Here is an 11042-nt window from a genome sequence, read left to right as displayed (position 1 = left end):
CCCCACAACCACCGTCCCCACACAAGCCCCTTCCTTAGCACCAGCGAACTCCGGCGAGCTCTGAAAAATCGACTGACCCAATTTTGAAATTTAGTCTACTATCATTTAACTAGTGTGGAATATAAAAGGGGAAAACCATAAGCATTGCGAGTATAGTGTTGAGCGTGCCGTGGCGGATCTGAAGGTGCAAACCGGACAAAGGCGACTTCACAACCAATATTTGCTTTCAACTAGCAAGTAAGTGATGGACAAGAAATCAGAGTAAAGCAGTGGCGATCTATTTTCTTGCTGCGATAAATAAGTTGAGCAGATACGAAAGAGTACCACCTCTGGTGCGGCGCCGTGTATGCATCTGCTGAGAATTTGACTGTGCTGCAGTAGCGATGGCTGTCGGCGGCGTGGAAGAAGATCTAGGAGGGTAGACGGTGGCGGTGAGGCGCGGTGGAAGAGACGGTCATAGGAGCGGCGCCGACAAGGTGGACGACGGCGGGGATGAAGTGAGAGGACGGGATGCAAGGATCCCGGTCCGAAGCCATGGATGAGAGAGGTCGAGCTCTTGTAATGGACGACGGCATCGGGATATCAGCTCCGGCATGGTGGAGGAGGACGGCGGTGGATGGGATGGCAGAGGAGGAGGCTGGGGTGGAGAGGTTGTTTTGGCGCCCACGGAGTACGAATGGGGAAATTGAGGGAGAGAGGAAGTGGGAACCATGTCTTCAGGGCGCGCTTGTCCCAAATGCGAGGAAATTTACAAACTTAGCCCCCGTTTAAAATTTCCTACATCACAGCAATATTAGTCGGTTGGGGATAGGTCGGTAATCTCGCATACACCGAATATTTGCCGACAAGAGTTTCTTTTTGGCGCCCACCGTGTATGAATCGGGAGGGAGTCAATTTCGGCCGAGGAGACACTGTGTTTTGGCGCCCACCGTGTATGAATCCGGGTGAGAGGCGGTTATGTCATCTTTGAGTGAAATTACAAACCTACCCCTATCGAAACCTATAGAAATCGAGCCGATAGGCTTTGCGTGTCAGAGATAGGCAGTAATTTTCATCTCGCAGATTTCTGTTTCGGGCGGTTACTGCGACTTTCCCCGCTTCGATAAAAAAATTTGCAGAGCAAGAGTGCACGTTTACCATGCCAACTCAATTCGAATCCACTTTGTATTCTATTTTTGTTCGGCCATGATCCATTTGCGATTAGAATAAAATTCTATATACATCATTTTTTTAATATACTTTCAAAAGCACAACACCCTTTATACATAAATATGGTTTACAAATGGCATGATCTCAGATTCATAACGTTGTATCCATCTTAATTTGGATTTCCAAATATTTGAAACCACTCTATGTTGAAATCCAATGTATGCATTCCTCGCTAACTTTCTCCACTTAATGTGTGTTTCATGCGGGTTTTTTTACTTCTCAAACATGTATAATGTGTTTCACACACGCAACATAGTGTAATCCCGTTTAGAAATTAATTGCATATAAATCATGCATTGTCTCTAATTAAAGAATCTATGGATCACCAATATTGATAAACTATATAACATTACACGTGTCCCCAAATTCAAATGAATATGCATGTTTGATACACCAATTTGCGTTATGATATTATCGATGTCGTGATCTCTAGTTTAAATATTTGAATCCCCTTTAATCCAGATATTCGTCTCATATAGCTATCACTCATGCTTATATAGGAGTATCTCTCTAGACCTATACGCGTTCATCGTCTCTCGGGTATCTCTCGTGCTACCTGTATGTCGAAAATGATCTTTTATCTTCGCAACACACTGACGGTACTCCCTCCCTCGACCTTCATCACTCTATCTCTCTCTAAGTATATCTCGCTCCCTGCTATGTGTCTCTAACTATGATTCTCCATGTGAAATCTCTTTCTCTCACACAAACACAAACTTCGTCTCCCGGGGTCTCATTTCTCCCTACTATTCCCCTGTGTGCCACTCGCACACCCACTCTCACACAGAGATGTCTTTCACTCCGTAGATATGAGAAGCTACGACTCTTCCTCTTAAATATCTCTTTCTCACACACAAACACAAACTATGTCTACCAGGGTCTCATATCTCTCCACCATTCTCTTGTATGTCGCTCACACACACTCTCTCTCCCTAGAGATATCCTACGTTCCATCGTATGTCTCTCTAGCTATCACTCTCGTTGTGAAATATCTTCCTCTCTCGCAGACACAAAACTTCGTCTCTCGGGATCTCATTTCTCTCTGATAATTGTTTGTATGTGACTCACATGCACACTCTCTCTATCTCTCTCACACCCACACACATAACTCAGCCTTCTGATCCACTCGACTCCTATCTCTAACACACACTAGCTAGCGTCTTTATCTTTCTATTTATCTATTTCTCCAACAACCATCTTTCTCGCCCTCACTCTTGCTTCCTATCATGCACACTATATATGTTTCTCTCTACATGCAGTCAAGTGCCCTCTTTTTACTTTCTCTCACACACACATAACTTCACCCTCTGAACCACCCGGCGGTCATCTCCAACACTCAAACTAGCCGATGTCCCTCTAGCTAGCATCTCTATCTCTCTATCTATTTGTAGTTTCTCCGTCAACATTTCTTACTCGCACACACTCTTGCTTCCTATCACCCACACTATATATGTCTCTCCATACATGCATTTAAAGGTTGATCTCTTTTGCACAATCATTGTGTCTTACTCCCTCTGCTCGCCATTGATGCATGCTCTAGCCCACGCCACTATCTCTTAAAGACAAAAACACATGCTCAATTATCGAGCCTTCTTCCCTGCACTCTCACATGCATGCATATTGTCATACTGATCTCTCCCGTATCGTTGATGTTATGACTTATGTCTTCTTTCTTTTATCTCGATCATGCTCGTGCGCACACACACACATCCAACGTATACATGTATACCTCTCGCACATGCATGTTCAAGGTCTCATATGTCTCCATACATAGTTAATTACCCTCAACCCTAACGCCACATTGAATCATTCTCTTCTTGTGTGCACATAACTTCCGCCTGGATGGGTAAAACACACACTCACACTTAACAATCTCCTTCTAGCTACCCCCTCTCTCACTCTTCCCCTATATCCCCGAAACCAATAAGACCATCCCTTCGTTTAATTCCCGCCTACATGCACAATCGATATATAGTAGTCTTCCTCGGTGTCTCTCGAACAAACACGTTCTCTCGATGTCGACTCCTCTCACGCGCACACGCCTTCTCTTCCCTCTCTACGGGCCTTCTCTTTCTTGCACCCCCTCGTTAGTGGCCTCTGTCATACACTATGATGAAGCCACACACACTTAAATTACATCCGCCACCGAGGATCCCGCGTCACACACACACACCCCACCCCCCTCCCCACACACACACACACACTAAGACTCCATCTCACACACACATGCTCTAGGCGAGCATTTGTTCCTACCACCGTTCGTCCAACCTTACCCGTATGATAAGCAATCACCTTAATTTACTTGTATAATGGACAAATTCCACTTTACTTTAGTAGTTAGCAAACTTATCATCTCTACTCTTATAAAAAACGAGTTGCTGATGATGGTGTGCCTGCCATCTTGTAATATAGACCGTTCGATCTATATCTGACAGATAGAAAGCAAATTATGACAATTTTACAAAAGATACCCGCACCTCTCTCCACATTTACAGACAAGGCCTTGCCTCGTTCATCGTTCTTATCTCCCACAACCTCATTGCCGAGCAATTAAAAAATGAAGTCTCTAGAACAATCTAGCATGGTGGCCGCTACCGCCTGCCGGCACCGTCCATCCCCATGCCTCCACCCAGTCCGACCACCAGTCACCACCACGCTCCACTCCTCCTCACCTTATCTCTCATCTTCAATTTTTTCGATGAAATTGTCGAGATACCAGTTTTTCGATAAAATTCTCAAGATATCATTAGTTTTTACACATGCGATTACTCCTGCATGGGTCAATCACAACATGTGTTTTGTAAAAAAGTGCATATTGATGTTCCGTGCAATGCACAAGCATCTTGCTAGTAATTATATAACACAAATCACGAGCAGGAAGAGACATTTTTTTACACAACCACGTTAACATGGCCACGTAAATCACTAGCTAAAGTGTAATACCATTATACTTATATCCCGATGCAAAATGTTGAGTACATGTGACACCCAAAATTTTATTTGGCTTTTTCAAACTTTTATTTGATTTGAGGGATGTCATTTAAAAATTTTCTGAAGAACTCTCCCTCTCAAAATATTTTTTTTATGGCAAGTGTTTTGTTTTGGATTCACCCAAGACTTGATTTTGGTCTTGGAGGTTTTTCCTTCTTATTGGGACTCAAAACCAAATGCCTTTCACCTGGGAGAATTTCTTTTGAAAAATCTTTTAAATGGCCCTATGATATTTGAGTGATCTTTTCCCCCTTTCCAAAATCCCTCTTGCCATGACCTAAGTGGAAATCCTCTCCCATAAGCCTTTCCTCATCTTTGGATCATGATATACTTCAAATCCAGCAGTTTGAACCTCCCCATAATTTCTTTTCCATTTAATTCTCATCAAAAACAATTCATGCCTTCTATTCTAGCTCTTGGAGATTTTCAAAGGAGCTACCTTTTCTACTTTGAGTTTTGCCTCCCAACCAATTTCCCTAGATAGTCCATTGAGCCCTCCACCAGGATCCATGAAGATCCACTGGTCTCCAGTTCAAATATTTCAAACTATACTTGCTGCAAGTATGGACCAGATTTGCCAAATTTGATGAAATTCATTTGAATTCTTCTCCTAAAAATCTGAGAAAATTCAGGCAGCCTCTGGGTGCATTGAGAGGTCACCTCACCAAGTGCCAGCTCCAGGAAATTTTTTCTTCATGCCAAATCATTTCATCGAACACCTGCTGGACACTGTTGCTATCATGTTCAGTAAATTCAGTTAACAGTTTCAGAGCTGCTGTCGTTTTCTTCCGTGTTCGTTGTCAATCTCGCCAGTAGCCGCGGTGGCGCCTTGCTCCCCGTCCCCTCCTTCTTGTCCCTGCGCTGCACGAACGCCTGGAAGGTTGCGGGCGTCGGCGATGAGCAGGAGGAGGTCTGCCACCGCGAGAGCGACGGTAGCGGCGGCTTTGCCGCCGCCAGAGAGGGGCGCAGCGTAGACGGCGCCGTCCAGCGCCACCCAAGCCACCGGAGGCCGCCGCGTGGCCATCCACTCCCCTGTGCGCGCTGCCACCCTCGTCGTGAACCGCTAGGCGCGGAGCATGCTCTCTGCCGCCGCTGTGCCCGTACGGCCGCCCCGTCGAGGACCGGCGCCATTACGCCAAGCCCGACCAAGTTTAGCAGTGGGACGGGACCAGTAACCCTCACTGATGCTGCCTGGCCACCTAAACCCCCTGCCCAACCACTGCCCCGCCGTAATCGCTCGCCGGAGAAATCCCGTACACGGCCACCCCCTCGAACCGCCTATAAATAGAGGCCCCGAGCTCAACCTCGAACCCACACCACCTCTACACACCTCCAACACCACGCCTGGCCACTGAAAGAGCCCCGAGGGAGCCTTCTTCCCCAACTCCGGCCGCCTCGCCCTGCCACGGGACCCAGCTCGATTCGCTCCCGTGCGTGCACCTCTACCTCTCAGCTCTTGCCAGTAGCTTCCTTATGCATCCACTCTCCTAACCCGCGCTTCAATTCGGAGTTTGCAGCACCCACTGGAGTTCTCCACCATCGCCCGAGCCGCCGTCCGCCGGAGAAAGTGTCGCCGTCGACGTGGTGCTCTTCGTTGGTCAAGTCCACCACCCACCGACGCGGAAGGACGCATTGAACATTTTGGTACCCTCCGATCTCCCTGCCTCGCCGTGGTTCAACGCCGGCGACCACCGCAGCCTTCGGGCGCCGACGAGGTTTTTAAACCTGACATGTGGACCCCCCGTCAGCCTCTCTTCTGTTTCCCCCTCGAACCGTTTTCTGTTGGCGCCTTCAGGCAAATACGTTTTCTCTTTGGGCTGACGTCTTTTACTCCGAACCGTTTTTTGTTTTCTCAGTTAAGTCCCTGGATCTTTTCTGTTTCCTCACAGATTAGTCCCTGGACTAAAACACTTATAACTTTTTAACAAAAGATGATTTTTGAGTGATTCTTTTTCTGTCAGTCTTGTATTTTTGTCTAGTTTTTTATAGTATTTATTTGGAAAAAATTTGGAGCAAATTTTATGCACGCGTTGATTTTCACGTTAGTATACGTTTTCGCTATACCGTAGGGTCCGGAAGAGGTGACGGAGCCGCGAACTTCGCCGAGCTAGACTCCGACTTCTCCGAACTAGGCAAGCATGTTTGAACCTTTGATATGACGGGTGTTTGCATGTTTGCTTGAATGGTTTGTGCATGGCATATGAGCATCGGTGAGTATCTTGTTGCATGTAAGGCAACTACTCGTGAGTTCCGAAGTTACTGTGATCTCTGATGAGAGATGGTCTAGTCATGTGGTGACATGAAAGGCAGCAAGGTGGTATTGGTGTAGCATGCCAGCCTTACGACATCCGATAAACTCCGACGTTAACGTGGACTGAGTCACGTTATCGTTCTTCCCCTTTCGTGCCGCCACATGTTTTCTGCAAAGAATAGGGTTTAGTAAGTTGGTAACCTCTTTCCGTGTACACACCAAATGGAGGGGCCGGGATGAGGGTTCCATGGCCCTGGATTAAAGCCAGTCATCCGGTCAGGGGGCATGGGTGTTTCCGGTTGGGACGGAGAGGGGGGCACCCCTTAGAGCGCGCGTATATAAATTTGATCCCATGCTACGCGAGGTTGTAGCCTCCCCGTCTCAAAGTTTTTCTTGAACGTTGCCGAGGGTGATTCCTGGCTTTGGAATGTTGAATGGGTGTGTACTGGTTAGATGTGTTTCTTCCAAAACACCGTAAACGGAACTAGTCCCCGTGACTACTGAAATCCGTTGGCTGTGGTCAAAGTACAAACTCTGCAGAGTCAAATCCTTCCGAGTCATCGTATCCATGGTCAAGGACCGTGACCAGTGTATCCATATCTATGTCACATCCTCGTGGTATTTCCCCGGTGAACAAGCTTGAGTGGTAAATTGGTTGAACATTATTCCGTGGATGGACTAACTCTGTTGTTTATTTCATACCTGATTATGCCCTTGAAATGAATTAAATTCTTGAGCTACTGAGATAACAAGTTATGAAATATAAGCCCTTTATGTGATGTCGCTTAGACGTCCGACTGTGGCACTCTTGTTATAAGCCCTTTATGTGATGTCGCTTAGACGTCCGACTGTGGCACTCTTGTTATTTACTTTTGATATAAGCCCTTTATGTGATGTCGCTTAGACGTCCGACTGTGGCACTCTTGTTATTTTCTTTTGATATAAGCCCTTTATGTGATGTCGCTCAGACGTCCGACTGTGGCATGCACTGTTAATTATATTCTATTATAAGCCCTTTATGTGGCGTCGCCTTGACGCCCGACTGCGGCATTGATATTTCGTTTGTTTCCTCTCGAGGAGTCATTCAGACACTCGTTTTGCCCTCAGTATTATTTTGGTATTTCGGGAGGACTACCGCCCGACTTCTCTTTTATTTCCCATGCATTATTATCTCTATGTCTGAGTGCGCTTGTTAATCTGTTCATATGCATCATGTTTACATTTGTTATATCTTATGTCCGGACTGTCTTGCTAGTACTTTCATAGTACTCACCTGGCTTGTTGATTTGGCCAGATGTTGACGAAGGCGATCTCATGGATGAAGAGTTTGATAGTGAGTCCGACGCCTAGAGGAATCCTAGTCAGTCCGGTGCAATCCTGGATATTGGTCACTTGTATCATATACGCTTCCGCCACCCACAATAAGTCTCCTCGAGCCTCACTCCGACGCTCGAAGAGCTGTTAGTTTTCAGGAGTCATATCACCCACTTCGCTGTGATATATCCACCACCGCTTTTATCGTGAGTTAATAGTTATGCCACCCTATCCGCCTTTATGTTTTATTGGCGTGCTTGTAATAAATTGTTGAGTAGTCTCCGCTCAACCTTGTATTATATTCAGTACTCCTAGTATTTTCTTCTGTGATCAAGATTTTGTCTACCAGTAAGAAGGAATTCTTCTCTACTGGTCCGTAAAAAGGATCGGTCTCTCAATAAATATTTTTATTGGAAAACCGGTCATGACAAGCTTGGTATCAGAGCCAGTCTGACTGTAGGAAGCCACTAGGTGCGATCGCTAATCGGTTATTAGCGTCTTTTGTACTTTTTCAGCATTTTGCAAATGTAGCTATTTTCTGTTGGTCATCATAAATTTATGACATGACTACTCAGAATTTTTGCCTACTTTTGTAGATGGCTGGCAGCAATTGCGAGACTCGGGTGTTCAGTAACGTGCCCGAGGGGTTTGTCAAACTCCTCGTCTCCATCACCAAGCTCGCAATCGGGCCAGCGACTCGTCCGGAGTTCACGCTTTACCAGCATAAGCTCAGCGACGACATGTCTATGCACTAGGCCGTGGTGCAATTCAAGGGAGGACGTTCTGTGTCTCGCCACTTCCGTTTTGTGGGAAGGGCCATGCCTACGGAGAGGCATGCCATGCAGATGGCTGCCCGTGAGGCGATAGCTCGCCTTCGGGACATTCTTCCTATGATGAAGACTCGTCGCTACCGCTACCTCCCATGCCATGTGCCATATACTTGTCACTATGCATTCGCCTGCCATAGGGGAGAGCGAGATGAAGCCATCGAGATGGTTGTGGAGTATCTCAAAGCTCTAGAGGAATCTTTTGACAACCTCGTGGACGATCTTGTGGCTGCCCGCATGGACTTAGTTCGGGGCGGTCCTGCCAGGAGGAAGGAGCTTCTCCACATGGCACCGCCTCTGACTTTCGTCTCGTCCTCAGCATCTTATGCACTGGCCATATTGGCCACTGCTTGCCGTCTGCCTACCACTGAGGAGTTCGACCGTGTCATCGCTCCTACTCCAGTCAGAGCTGCACCGCCTGCCGCCCCCGCACTGCCGCCTGTCGCACCCGCGCCATCCCCTCAGCGCAGTGCTACGTGCCTGGAGCCTACTAGGGAGGAGGTGGAGGTTGAGTCCCCTACACCGCTGGGTCTTACCCTCGGCAAGGGGAAGGACATCGTCACCATCTCCGACTGAGTGCGCCGAGTAGCCGCGCGTTGTGTCTGCATGTATGTTATGTTTCATGTACTTAAGTTTGTAGTAGTTGTATGCGCTGCATTCCGGAGGAGTGTGCTAGTCTAAATAACATGTCAGGAATGTACGCACATCCTGAGTGCTGTATCGTGTGTCTGCGTATCGCGTGTAAGATTTGTGTTTAAGCAGTTCTTCTCCGTGAAAAAATCATTTATGTTTTCTTGAAAAATCTTGAGGTCTTTTAAATTTTTGCCTTTGCAAGATTTTTCGTGTGCCACACAGTTCTTCTCATGAGTTTTGCTAAATAATACCCCAGAGTGGAAAATGTCTCGTCCGTGGACTCGTTCCACGCCCAATCAACCAGAAGAAGTTTATGGAACACAGACCAGCAACAACTTCACTCAGGGACAGTCTAGTCAACAGGACATCGAAGCAGCCTTATCTCAAGTGTGCCGCCTTTTCGAACAAAGCCAACAGCAACACCAAGAGATGATGAATCACGTCATCAATATGGGAAACCACCGTGAGCCCTATCAACCACACTCCAAGTTGTTTGAATTACAGAAGACTCGCCCTCCAACGTTTGCTCACACTGATAGGCCACTTGAAGCCAATGATTGGCTTCGTGACATCGAAAGGAAGCTGATTATTGCTCAGTGTTCAGATCATGAGAAGGTGCTTTATGCACCCCCACTACCTTACTAGAGCAGCTGCAGCATGGTGGGAAAACTTCCTGCACATGCATCCAAGTGAACACAACATCACCTGGGAGGAGTTCAAGGAAGGCTTTCGGGGGGCACACACCCCCAGGAGCATCATAAAAATCAAGAAAAGAGAATTTGATGACCTCAAGCAGAGAGGCATGTCAGTGACAGAATACAACGGTCAGTTTACCCAGCTATCTCGTTATGCCTACGATGAGCATATGACGGAGAACAAAAGGATGGAAAAGTTTTTGGACGGCCTGGCGCCAGCATTAAGATGCCAACTGGTTGTACACACTTTCCCAGATTTTAAAACTCTGGTTGACAAGGCCATTACCTTGGTGAATGAGCGCCGTAGTCTGGAGGATATCCGTAAGCGAAAGAGGGATAAGACGACTCTTGCTCGCAACAACCGAAGCAAGACTGAGGTTCAGAGGACTGAAGCAAGGAAATCCACGACTACTGATCTAAGGCCAACCAGATAGTTTCATTCCAGGGACAAGGACTTCACGTACCATCCAGGGGTCACATGCTATGCTTGTGGTGAAGAAGGGCACTATGCTAAACAGTGCCCAAAGCCAAGGAACTCGGCCCCCAAACCGAACAATGGTGGGAACAATCCAGCCCCCAAGCGCAACAATTTCAACCCCAACAGCAATCACAAGAAGGGTCACCTGAACCATGTGACCAGGGAAGAAGCACAGAAGGCCCCAGACATCGTGCTCGGTACGTTCCCTGTCAACACAGTACCTGCCACGGTTTTGTTTGATTCTGGAGCTTCCCATTCGTTCATTTCGAAGAATTTTGTTTTGCAACATGGTTTTCCGATACTTCCCTTGGAAAAATCTATGATCATCAAGTCCCCCGGGAATAAGCAGATTGCTCAGAGTTACTGCCAAGGAGTGATCATTGAGTTCGAAGGACTAAAGTTTCAAGCTAATCTCATCGTGTTGGAAAATAAAGGACTGGATGTCATCCTAGGGATGGACTGGTTGACCACCAACAAAGGATTTATTGATTATTTCAATCGGACTGTGATCCTCACTCATCATCACGGCAAGACAATAAAGGTTACAGCTCAAGAAAGACCACGGTCCCGGCATCCAAAACTGAACAAAGTGGACCTTTCAGAATTGAGAAAAGTTCCAGTGGTGTGCGAGTTTCCCGACGTAT

The sequence above is a fragment of the Triticum aestivum genome, chromosome 2D (assembly GCF_018294505.1).
Source record: "Triticum aestivum cultivar Chinese Spring chromosome 2D, IWGSC CS RefSeq v2.1, whole genome shotgun sequence".
NCBI lineage: Eukaryota > Viridiplantae > Streptophyta > Magnoliopsida > Poales > Poaceae > Triticum > Triticum aestivum.
This window is presented reverse-complemented; position numbering follows the sequence as displayed.